Genomic DNA, 9,504 nt, shown 5'->3' with positions numbered 1-9,504 from the left:
TCTTCGTCCTTGTTAGTCGCAACCAAGTATCGCCGACACGACATCCAACTAACTCTTACCACGACTTTTCCGGAGCAAACCATCCACCTCAGGGTCCTCGCACGCGTGTCCCCAAGTGTTAAAACATATACACGCTGCCGAAGCGATATATGCATTGATCGTGCGATACTTGGCAGGTGTGATCATACCAGCACAAATGCACCGGATCCCATCAGAACTCCGTAGTTATGCGTGCTTGGGCGAGAGTAGTACTAGGATGGGTGACCTCCTGGGAAGTCCACGTGTTGCACCATTTTTTGGGATCCCATCAGAACTCCGCAGTTAAGCGTGCTTGGGCGAGAGTAGTACTAGGATGGGTGACCTCCTGGCAAGTCCTCGTGTTGCACCTCTTTTTTTGACGTTCTTTTCTTTTTTTACGTTTTTCTTCGTCCTTGTTAGTCGCAACCAAGTACCGCCGACACGACATCCAACTAACTCTTACCACGACTTTTCCGGAGGAAACCATCCACCTCAGGGCCCTCGCACGCGTGTCCCCAAGTGTTAAAACTTATACACGCTGCCGAAGCCATATATGCATTGATCGTGCGATACTTGGCAGGTGCGATCATACCAGCACTAATGCACCGGATCTCATCAGAACTCCGCAGTTAAGCGTGCTTGGGCGAGAGTAGTACTAGGATTGGTGACCTCCTAGGAAGTCCTCGTGTTGCACCTCTTTTTTTGACGTTCTTTTCTTTTTTTACGTTTTTCTTCGTCCGTGTTAGTCGCAACCAAGTACCGCCGACACGACATCCAACTAACTCTTACCACGACTTTTCCGGAGCATGCCATCCACCTCAGGGCCCTCGCACGCGTGTCCCCAAGTGTTAAAACTTATACACGCTGACGAAGCCATATATGCATTGATCGTGCGATACTTGGCAGCTGCGATCATACCAGCACTAATGCACCGGATCCCATCAGAACTCCGCAGTTAAGCGTGCTTGGGCGAGAGTAGTACTAGGATTGGTGACCTCCTGGGAAGTCCTCGTGTTGCACCTCTTTTTTTGACGTTCTTTTCTTTTTTTACGTTTTTCTTCGTCCTTGTTAGTCGCAACCAAGTACCGCCGACACGACATCCAACTAACTCTTACCACGACTTTTCCGGAGCAAACCATCCACCTCAGGGCCCTCGCACGCGTGTCCCCAAGTGTTAAAACTTATACACGCTGCCGAAGCCATATATGCATTGATCGTGCGATACTTGGCAGGTGCGATCATACCAGCACTAATGCACCGGATCCCATCAGAACTCCGCAGTTAAGCGTGCTTGGGCGAGAGTAGTACTAGGATGGGTGACCTCCTCGGAAAGTCCTCGTGTTGCACCTCTTTTTTTGACGTTCTTTTCTTTTTTTACGTTTTTCTTCGTCCTTGTTAGTCGCAACCAAGTACCGCCGACACGACATCTAACTAACTCTTACCACGACTTTTCCGTACGAAACCATCCACCTCATGGCCCTCGCACGCGTGTCCCCAAGTGTTAAAACTTATACACGCTGCCGAAGCCATATATGCATTAACCGTGCGATACTTGGCAGGTGCGATCATACCAGCACTTATGCACCGGATCCCATCAGAACTCCGCAGTGAAGCGTGCTTGGGCGAGAGTAGTACTAGGATGGGTGACCTCCTGGGAAGTCCTCGTGTTGCACCTCTTTTTTTGACGTTCTTTTCTTTTTTACGTTTTTCTTCGTCCTTGTTAGTCGCGCAACCAAGTTTCGCCGACATGACATCCAACTAACTCTTACCACGACTTTTCCGGAGCAAACCATCCACCTCAGGGCCCTCGCACGCGTGTCCCCAAGTGTTAAAACTTATACACGCTGACGAAGCCATATATGCATTGATCGTGCGATACTTGGCAGGTGCGATCTTACCAGCACTAATGCACCGGATCCCATCAGAACTCCGCAGTTAAGCGTGCTTGGGCGAGAGTAGTACTAGGATTGGTGACCTCCTGGGAAGTCCTCGTGTTGCACCTCTTTTTTTGACGTTCTTTTCTTTTTTTACGTTTTTCTTCGTCCTTGTTAGTCGCAACCAAGCACCGCCGACACGACATCCAACTAACTCTTACCACGACTTTTCCGGAGCAAACCATCCACCTCAGGGCCCTCGCACGCGTGTCCCCAAGTGTTAAAACTTATACACGCTGCCGAAGCCGTATATGCATTGATCGTGCGATACTTGGCAGGTGCGATCATACCAGCACTAATGCACCGGATCCCATCAGAAGTCCAAGCGTGCTTGGGCGAGAGTAGTACTAGGATGGGTGACCTCCTCGGAAGTCCTCGTGTTGCACCTCTTTTTTTGACGTTCTTTTCTTTTTTTACGTTTTTCTTCGTCCTTGTTAGTCGCAACCAAGTACCGCCGACACGACATCTAACTAACTCTTACCACGACTTTTCCGTACGAAACCATCCACCTCAGGGCCCTCGCACGCGTGTCCCCAAGTGTTAAAACTTATACACGCTGCCGAAGCCATATATGCATTAACCGTGCGATACTTGGCAGGTGCGATCATACCAGCACTTATGCACCGGATCCCATCAGAACTCCGCAGTGAAGCGTGCTTGGGCGAGAGTAGTACTAGGATGGGTGACCTCCTGGAAAGTCCTCGTGTTGCACCTCTTTTTTTGACGTTCTTTTCTTTTTTTACGTTTTTCTTCGTCCTTGTTAGTCGCAACCAAGTTTCGCCGACACGACATCCAACTAACTCTTACCACGACTTTTCCGGAGCAAACCATCCACCTCAGGGCCCTCGCACGCGTGTCCCCAAGTGTTAAAACTTATACACGCTGACGAAGCCATATATGCATTGATCGTGCGATACTTGGCAGGTGCGATCATACCAGCACTAATGCACCGGATCCCATCAGAACTCCGTAGTTAAGCGTGCTTGGGCGAGAGTAGTACTAGGATTGGTGACCTCCTGGGAAGTCCTCGTGTTGCACCTCTTTTTTTAACGTTCTTTTCTTTTTTTACGTTTTTCTTCGTCCTTGTTAGTCGCAACCAAGTACCGCCGACACGACATCCAACTAACTCTTACCACGACTTTTCCGGAGCAAACCATCCACCATAGGGCCCTCGCACGCGTGTCCCCAAGTGTTAAAACTTATACACGCTGCCGAAGCCATATATGCATTAACCGTGCGATACTTGGCAGGTACGATCATACCAGCACTTATGCACCGGATCCCATCAGAACTCCGTAGTGAAGCGTGCTTGGGCGAGAGTAGTACTAGGATGGGTGACCTCCTGGAAAGTCCTCGTGTTGCACCTCTTTTTTTGACGTTCTTTTCTTTTTTTACGTTTTTCTTCGTCCTTGTTAGTCGCAACAAAGTTTCGCCGACACGACATCCAACTAACTCTTACCACGACTTTTCCGGAGCAAACCATCCACCTCAGGGCCCTCGCACTCGTGTCCCCAAGTGTTAAAACTTATACACGCTGACGAAGCCATATATGCATTGATCGTGCGATACTTGGCAGGTGCGATCATACCAGCACTAATGCATCGGATCCCATCAGAACTCCGCAGTTAAGCGTGCTTGGGCGAGAGTAGTACTAGGATTGGTGACCTCCTGGGAAGTCCTCGTGTTGCACCTCTTTTTTTGACGTTCTTTTCTTTTTTACGTTTTTCTTCGTCCTTGTTAGTCGCAACCAAGTACCGCCGACACGACATCCAACTAACTCTTACCACGACTTTTCCGGAGCAAACCATCCACCTCAGGGCCCTCGCACGCGTGTCCCCAAGTGTTAAAACTTATACACGCTGCCGAAGCCATACATACATTGATCGTGCGATACTTGGCAGGTGCGATCATACCAGCACTAATGCACCGGATCCCATCAGAACTCCGCAGTTAAGCGTGCTTGGGCGAGAGTAGTACTAGGATGGGTGACCTCCTGGGAAGTCCTCGTGTTGCACCTCTTTTTTTGACGTTCGTTTCTTTTTTACGTTTTATTTTCGTCCTTGTTAGTCGCCGCAACCAAGTAACGCCGACACGACATCCAACTAACTCTTACCACGACTTTTTCGGAGAAAACCATCCACCTCAGGGCCCTCGCACGCGTCTCACCAAGTGTTAAAACCTATACACGCTGCCGAAGCCATACATACATTGATCGTGCGATACTTGGCAGGTGCGATCATACCAGCACTAATGCACCGGATCCCATCAGAACTCCGCAGTTAAGCGTGCTTGGGCGAGAGTAGTACTAGGATGGGTGACCTCCTGGGAAGTCCTCGTGTTGCACCTCTTTTTTTGACGTTCGTTTCTTTTTTACGTTTTATTTTCGTCCTTGTTAGTCGCCGCAACCAAGTAACGCCGACACGACATCCAACTAACTCTTACCACGACTTTTCTGGAGCAAACCATCCACCTCAGGGCCCTCGCACGCGTGTCCCCAAGTGTTAAAACTTATACACGCTGCCGAAGCCGTATATGCATTGATCGTGCGATACTTGGCAGGTGCGATCATACCAGCACTAATGCACCGGATCCCATCAGAACTCCGGAGTTAAGCGTGCTTGGGTGAGAGTAGTACTAGGATGGGTGACCTCCTCGAAAGTCCTCGTGTTGCACCTCTTTTTTTGACGTTCTTTTCTTTTTTTACGTTTTTCTTCGTCCTTGTTAGTCGCAACCAAGTACCGCCGACACGACATCTAACTAACTCTTACCACGACTTTTCCGTACGAAACCATCCACCTCAGGGCCCTCGCACGCGTGTCCCCAAGTGTTAAAACTTATACACGCTGCGGAAGCAATATATGCATTGATCGTGCGATGCTTGGCAGGTGCAATCATACCAGCACTAATGCACCGGATCCCATCAGAACTCCGCAGTTAAGCGTGCTTGGGTGAGAGTAGTACTAGGATGGGTGACCTCCTGGGCAGTCCTCGTGTTGCACCTCTTTTTTTGACGTGGCCCTCGCACGCATGTCCCCAAGTGTTAAAACTTATACACGCTGCCGAAGCCATATATGCATTGATCGTGCGATAGTTGGCAGGTGCGATCATACCAGCACTAATGCACCGGATCCCATCAGAACTCCAAAGTTAAGCGTGCTTAGGCGAGAGTAGTACTAGGATGGGTGACCTCTTGGGAAGCCCTCGCACGCGTGTCCCCAAGTGTTAAAACTTATACACGCTGCCGAAGCCATATATGCATTGATCGTGCGATCCTTGGCAGGTGCGATCATACCAGTACTAATGCACCGGATCCCATCAGAACTCCGCAGTTAAGCGTGCATGGGCGAGAGTAGTACTAGGATGGGTGACCTCCTGGGAAGTCCTCGTGTTGCACCTCTTTTCTCAGGGCCCTCGCACGCGTGTCCCCAAGTGTTAAAACTTATACACGCTGCCGAAGCCATATATGCATTGATCGTGCGATACTTGGCAGGTGCGATCATACCAGCACTAATGCACCGGATCCCATCAGAACTCCGCAGTTAAGCGTGCTTGGGCAAGAGTAGTACTAGGATGGGTGACCTCCTGGGAAGTCCTCGTGTTGGACCTCTTTTTTTGACGTTCTTTTCTTTTTTTACGTTTTTCTTCGTCCTTGTTAGTCGCAACCAAGTACCGCCGACACGACATCCAACTAACTCTTACCACGACTTTTCCGGAGTAAACCATCTACCTCAGGGCCCTCGCACGCGTGTCCCCAAGTTTTAAAACTTATACACGCTGCCGAAGCCATATATGCATTGATCGTGCGATACTTGGCAGGTGCGATCATACCAGCACTAATGCACCGAATCCCATCAGAACTCCGCAGTTAAGCGTGCTTGTGCGAGAGTAGTACTAGGATTGGTGACCTCCTGGGAAGTCCTCGTGTTGCACCTCTTTTTTTGACGTTCTTTTCTTTTTTTACGTTTTTCTTCGTCCTTGTTAGTCGCAACCAAGTACCGCCGACACGACATCCAACTAACTCTTACCAAGACTTTTCCGGAGCAAACCATCCACCTCAGGGCCCTCGCACGCGTGTCCCCAAGTGTTAAAACTTATACACGCTGCCGAAGCCATATATGCATTGATCGTGCGATGCCTGGCAGGTGCGATCATACCAGCACTAATGCACCGGATCCCATCAGAACACCGCAGTTAAGCGCGCTTGGGCGAGAGTAGTACTAGGATGGGTGACCTCCTGGGAAGTCCTCGTGTTGCACCTCTTTTTTTGACGTTCTTTTCTTTTTTTATGTTTTTCTTCGTCCTTGTTAGTCGCAACCAAGTACCGCCGACACGACATCCAACTAACTCTTACCACGACTTTTCCGGAGCAAACCATCCACCTCAGGGCCCTCGCACGCGTGTCCCCAAGTGTTAAAACTTATACACGCTGCCGAAGCCATATATGCATTCACCGTGCGATACTTGGCAGGTGCGATCATACCAGCACTTATGCACCGGATCCCATCAGAACTCCGCAGTGAAGCGTGCTTGGGCGAGAGTAGTACTAGGATGGGTGACCTCCTGGGAAGTCCTCGTGTTGCACCTATTTTTTTGACGTTCTTTTCTTTTTTTACGTTTTTCTTCGTCCTTGTTAGAAGCAACCCAGTACCGCCGACACGACATCCAACTAACTCTTACCACGACTTTTCCGGAGCAAACCATCCACCTCAGGGCCCTTGCACGCGTGTCCCCAAGTGTTAAAACTTATACACGCTGCCGAAGCCATATATGCATTGATCGTGCGATCCTTGGCAGGTGCGATCATACCAGTACTAATGCACCGGATCCCATCAGAACTCCGCAGTTAAGCGTGCTTGGGAGAGAGTAGTACTAGGATGGGTGACCTCCTGGGAAGTCCTCGTGTTGCACCTCTTTTTTTGACGTTCTTTTCTTTTTTTACGTTTTTCTTCGTCCTTGTTAGTCGCAACCAAGTACCGCCGACACGACATCCAACTAACTCTTACCACGACTTTTCCGGAGCAAACCATCCACCTCAGGGCCCTCGCACGCGTGTCCCCAAGTGTTAAAACTTATACACGCTGCCGAAGCCATATATGCATTGATCGTGCGATGCCTGGCAGGTGCGATCATACCAGCACTAATGCACCGGATCCCATCAGAACTCCGCAGTTAAGCGTGCTTGGGCGAGAGTAGTACTAGGATGGGTGACCACCTGGGAAGTCCTCGTGTTGCACCTCTTTTTTTGACGTTCTTTTCTTTTTTTACGTTTTTCTTCGTCCTTGTTAGTCGCAACCAAGTACCGCCGACACGACATCCAACTAACTCTTACCAAGACTTTTCCGGAGCAAACCATCCACCTCAGGGCCCTCGCACGCGTGTCCCCAAGTGTTAAAACTTATACACGCTGCCGAAGCCATATATGCATTGATCGTGCGATGCCTGGCAGGTGCGATCATACCAGCACTAATGCACCGGATCCCATCAGAACACCGCAGTTAAGCGTGCTTGGGCGAGAGTAGTACTAGGATGGGTGACCTCCTGGGAAGTCCTCGTGTTGCACCTCTTTTTTTGACGTTCTTTTCTTTTTTTACGTTTTTCTTCGTCCTTGTTAGTCGCAACCAAGTACCGCCGACACGACATCTAACTAACTCTTACCACGACTTTTCCGTACCAAACCATCCACCTCAGGGCCCTCGCACGCGTGTCCCCAAGTGTTAAAACTTATACACGCTGCCGAAGCCATATATGCATTGATCGTGCAATCCTTGGCAGGTGCGATCATACCAGTACTAATGCACCGGATCCCATCAGAACTTCGCAGTTAAGCGTGCTTGGGGGAGGGTCGTACTAGGATGGGTGACCTCCTGGGAAGTCCTCGTGTTGCACCTCTTTTTTTGACGTTCTTTTCTTTTTTTACGTTTTTCTTCGTCCTTGTTAGTCGCAACCAAGTACCGCCGACACGACATCCAACTAACTCTTACCACGACTTTTCCGGAGCAAACCATCCACCTCAGGGCCCTCGCATGCGTGTCCCCAAGTGTTAAAACTTATACACGCTGCCGAAGCCATATATGCATTGATCGTGCGATACTTGGCAGGTGCGATCATACCAGCACTAATGCACCGGATCCCATCAGAACTCCGCAGTTAAGCGTGCTTGGGCGAGAGTAGTACTAGGATTGGTGACCTCTTGGGAAGTCCTCGTGTTGCACCTCTTTTTTTGACGTTCTTTTCTTTTTTTACGTTTTTCTTCGTCCTTGTTAGTCGCAACCAAGTACCGCCGACACGACATCCAACTTACTCTTACCACGACTTTTCCGGAGCAAACCATCCACCTCAGGGCCCTCGCACGCGTGTCCCCAAGTGTTAAAACTTATACACGCTGCCGAATCCATATATGCATTGACCAAGCGATACTTGGCAGGTGCGATCATACCAGCACTAATGCACCGGATCCCATCAGAACTCTGCAGTTAAGCGTGCTTGGGCGAGTGTAGTACTAGGATGGGTGACCTCGTGGGAAGTCCTCGTGTTGCACCTCTTTTTTTGACGTTCTTTTCTTTTTTTATGTTTTTCTTCGTCCTGGTTAGTCGCAACCAAGTACCGCCGACACGACATCTAACTAACTCTTACCACGACTTTTCCGGAGCAAACCATCCACCTCAGGGCCCTCGCACGCGTGTCCCCAAGTGTTAAAACTTATACACGCTGCCGAAGCCATATATGCATTAACCGTGCGATACTTGGCAGGTGCGATCATACCAGCACTTATGCACCGGATCCCATCAGAACTCCGCAGTGAAGCGTGCTTGGGCGAGAGTAGTACTAGGATGGGTGACCTCCTGGGAAGTCCTCGTGTTGCACCTATTTTTTTGACGTTCTTTTCTTTTTTTACGTTTTTCTTCGTCCTTGTTAGTCGCAACCAAGTACCGCTCCGCAGTTAAGCGTGCTTGGGCGAGAGTAGTACTAGGATGGGTGACCTCCTGGGAAGTCCTCGTGTTGCACCTCTTTTCTCAGGGCCCTCGCACGCGTGTCCCCAAGTGTTAAAACTTATACACGCTGCCGAAGCAATATATGCATTGATCGTGCGATACTTGGCAGGTGCGATCATACCGTGACCTCCTGGGAAGTCCTCGTGTTGCACCTCTTTTTTTGACGTTCTTTTCTTTTTTTACGTTTTTCTTCGTCCTTGTTAGTCGCAACCAAGTACCGCCGACACGACATCCAACTAACTCTTACCACGACTTTTCCGGAGTAAACCATCCACCTCAGGGCCCTCGCACGCGTGTCCCCAAGTGTTAAAACTTATACACGCTGCCGAAGCCATATATGCATTGATCGTGCGATACTTGGCAGGTGCGATCATACCAGCACTAATGCACCGGATCCCATCAGAACTCCGCAGTTAAGCGTGCTTGGGCGAGAGTAGTACTAGGATTGGTGACCTCCTGGGAAGTCCTCGTGTTGCACCTCTTTTTTTGACGTTCTTTTCTTTTTTACGTTTTTCTTCGTCCTTGTTAGTCGCAACCAAGTACCGCCGACACGACATCCA

General features: G+C 49.7%; 26 non-coding genes and 3 pseudogenes across 26 annotated transcripts; all 29 read left to right on the top strand.

The window, feature by feature from the left end:
• The first annotated feature begins 174 nt into the window (after positions 1-174).
• Positions 175-293, top strand: LOC148196325 (5S ribosomal RNA). Its single transcript, XR_015781237.1, has one exon. It is a non-coding gene; the product is annotated as a 5S ribosomal RNA (ribosomal RNA).
• Positions 294-596: 303 nt separating this feature from the next.
• Positions 597-715, top strand: LOC148196324 (5S ribosomal RNA). Its single transcript, XR_015781245.1, has one exon. It is a non-coding gene; the product is annotated as a 5S ribosomal RNA (ribosomal RNA).
• Positions 716-922: 207 nt separating this feature from the next.
• Positions 923-1,041, top strand: LOC148196323 (5S ribosomal RNA). Its single transcript, XR_015781235.1, has one exon. It is a non-coding gene; the product is annotated as a 5S ribosomal RNA (ribosomal RNA).
• Positions 1,042-1,248: 207 nt separating this feature from the next.
• Positions 1,249-1,368, top strand: LOC148196322 (5S ribosomal RNA). Its single transcript, XR_015781154.1, has one exon. It is a non-coding gene; the product is annotated as a 5S ribosomal RNA (ribosomal RNA).
• A 207-nt stretch (positions 1,369-1,575) lies between these two features.
• On the top strand, positions 1,576-1,694 carry LOC148196321 (5S ribosomal RNA). The gene has a single exon (XR_015781081.1). It is a non-coding gene; the product is annotated as a 5S ribosomal RNA (ribosomal RNA).
• A 208-nt stretch (positions 1,695-1,902) lies between these two features.
• On the top strand, positions 1,903-2,021 carry LOC148196320 (5S ribosomal RNA). The gene has a single exon (XR_015781212.1). It is a non-coding gene; the product is annotated as a 5S ribosomal RNA (ribosomal RNA).
• A 207-nt stretch (positions 2,022-2,228) lies between these two features.
• Positions 2,229-2,341, top strand: LOC148196319 (5S ribosomal RNA; annotated as a pseudogene).
• A 207-nt stretch (positions 2,342-2,548) lies between these two features.
• LOC148196318 (5S ribosomal RNA) lies at positions 2,549-2,667 on the top strand. Its single transcript, XR_015781167.1, has one exon. It is a non-coding gene; the product is annotated as a 5S ribosomal RNA (ribosomal RNA).
• A 207-nt stretch (positions 2,668-2,874) lies between these two features.
• LOC148196317 (5S ribosomal RNA) lies at positions 2,875-2,993 on the top strand. Its single transcript, XR_015781141.1, has one exon. It is a non-coding gene; the product is annotated as a 5S ribosomal RNA (ribosomal RNA).
• A 207-nt stretch (positions 2,994-3,200) lies between these two features.
• On the top strand, positions 3,201-3,319 carry LOC148196316 (5S ribosomal RNA). Its single transcript, XR_015781265.1, has one exon. It is a non-coding gene; the product is annotated as a 5S ribosomal RNA (ribosomal RNA).
• Positions 3,320-3,526: 207 nt separating this feature from the next.
• Positions 3,527-3,645, top strand: LOC148196315 (5S ribosomal RNA). Its single transcript, XR_015781220.1, has one exon. It is a non-coding gene; the product is annotated as a 5S ribosomal RNA (ribosomal RNA).
• A 206-nt stretch (positions 3,646-3,851) lies between these two features.
• On the top strand, positions 3,852-3,970 carry LOC148196314 (5S ribosomal RNA). Its single transcript, XR_015781195.1, has one exon. It is a non-coding gene; the product is annotated as a 5S ribosomal RNA (ribosomal RNA).
• A 210-nt stretch (positions 3,971-4,180) lies between these two features.
• LOC148196313 (5S ribosomal RNA) lies at positions 4,181-4,299 on the top strand. The gene has a single exon (XR_015781183.1). It is a non-coding gene; the product is annotated as a 5S ribosomal RNA (ribosomal RNA).
• Positions 4,300-4,509: 210 nt separating this feature from the next.
• Positions 4,510-4,628, top strand: LOC148196312 (5S ribosomal RNA). Its single transcript, XR_015781262.1, has one exon. It is a non-coding gene; the product is annotated as a 5S ribosomal RNA (ribosomal RNA).
• A 207-nt stretch (positions 4,629-4,835) lies between these two features.
• LOC148196311 (5S ribosomal RNA) lies at positions 4,836-4,954 on the top strand. The gene has a single exon (XR_015781202.1). It is a non-coding gene; the product is annotated as a 5S ribosomal RNA (ribosomal RNA).
• Positions 4,955-5,048: 94 nt separating this feature from the next.
• Positions 5,049-5,166, top strand: LOC148196310 (5S ribosomal RNA; annotated as a pseudogene).
• A 64-nt stretch (positions 5,167-5,230) lies between these two features.
• On the top strand, positions 5,231-5,349 carry LOC148196309 (5S ribosomal RNA). Its single transcript, XR_015781314.1, has one exon. It is a non-coding gene; the product is annotated as a 5S ribosomal RNA (ribosomal RNA).
• Positions 5,350-5,440: 91 nt separating this feature from the next.
• LOC148196308 (5S ribosomal RNA) lies at positions 5,441-5,559 on the top strand. Its single transcript, XR_015781246.1, has one exon. It is a non-coding gene; the product is annotated as a 5S ribosomal RNA (ribosomal RNA).
• Positions 5,560-5,766: 207 nt separating this feature from the next.
• Positions 5,767-5,885, top strand: LOC148196307 (5S ribosomal RNA; annotated as a pseudogene).
• Positions 5,886-6,092: 207 nt separating this feature from the next.
• Positions 6,093-6,211, top strand: LOC148196306 (5S ribosomal RNA). Its single transcript, XR_015781205.1, has one exon. It is a non-coding gene; the product is annotated as a 5S ribosomal RNA (ribosomal RNA).
• Positions 6,212-6,418: 207 nt separating this feature from the next.
• Positions 6,419-6,537, top strand: LOC148196305 (5S ribosomal RNA). Its single transcript, XR_015781093.1, has one exon. It is a non-coding gene; the product is annotated as a 5S ribosomal RNA (ribosomal RNA).
• Positions 6,538-6,744: 207 nt separating this feature from the next.
• LOC148196304 (5S ribosomal RNA) lies at positions 6,745-6,863 on the top strand. Its single transcript, XR_015781170.1, has one exon. It is a non-coding gene; the product is annotated as a 5S ribosomal RNA (ribosomal RNA).
• Positions 6,864-7,070: 207 nt separating this feature from the next.
• Positions 7,071-7,189, top strand: LOC148196303 (5S ribosomal RNA). The gene has a single exon (XR_015781150.1). It is a non-coding gene; the product is annotated as a 5S ribosomal RNA (ribosomal RNA).
• Positions 7,190-7,396: 207 nt separating this feature from the next.
• LOC148196302 (5S ribosomal RNA) lies at positions 7,397-7,515 on the top strand. The gene has a single exon (XR_015781120.1). It is a non-coding gene; the product is annotated as a 5S ribosomal RNA (ribosomal RNA).
• A 207-nt stretch (positions 7,516-7,722) lies between these two features.
• LOC148196301 (5S ribosomal RNA) lies at positions 7,723-7,841 on the top strand. The gene has a single exon (XR_015781269.1). It is a non-coding gene; the product is annotated as a 5S ribosomal RNA (ribosomal RNA).
• A 207-nt stretch (positions 7,842-8,048) lies between these two features.
• On the top strand, positions 8,049-8,167 carry LOC148196300 (5S ribosomal RNA). Its single transcript, XR_015781145.1, has one exon. It is a non-coding gene; the product is annotated as a 5S ribosomal RNA (ribosomal RNA).
• Positions 8,168-8,374: 207 nt separating this feature from the next.
• On the top strand, positions 8,375-8,493 carry LOC148196299 (5S ribosomal RNA). The gene has a single exon (XR_015781096.1). It is a non-coding gene; the product is annotated as a 5S ribosomal RNA (ribosomal RNA).
• A 207-nt stretch (positions 8,494-8,700) lies between these two features.
• On the top strand, positions 8,701-8,819 carry LOC148196298 (5S ribosomal RNA). The gene has a single exon (XR_015781092.1). It is a non-coding gene; the product is annotated as a 5S ribosomal RNA (ribosomal RNA).
• A 487-nt stretch (positions 8,820-9,306) lies between these two features.
• On the top strand, positions 9,307-9,425 carry LOC148196297 (5S ribosomal RNA). Its single transcript, XR_015781139.1, has one exon. It is a non-coding gene; the product is annotated as a 5S ribosomal RNA (ribosomal RNA).
• Positions 9,426-9,504: the final 79 nt, after the last annotated feature.

The sequence above is a fragment of the Vigna umbellata genome, chromosome 7, assembly GCF_029865625.1.
Source record: "Vigna umbellata cultivar VRB3 chromosome 7, Vumbellata_1.0, whole genome shotgun sequence".
In the NCBI taxonomy this organism is placed as follows: Eukaryota; Viridiplantae; Streptophyta; class Magnoliopsida; order Fabales; family Fabaceae; genus Vigna; species Vigna umbellata.
This window is presented reverse-complemented; position numbering and strand designations above follow the sequence as displayed.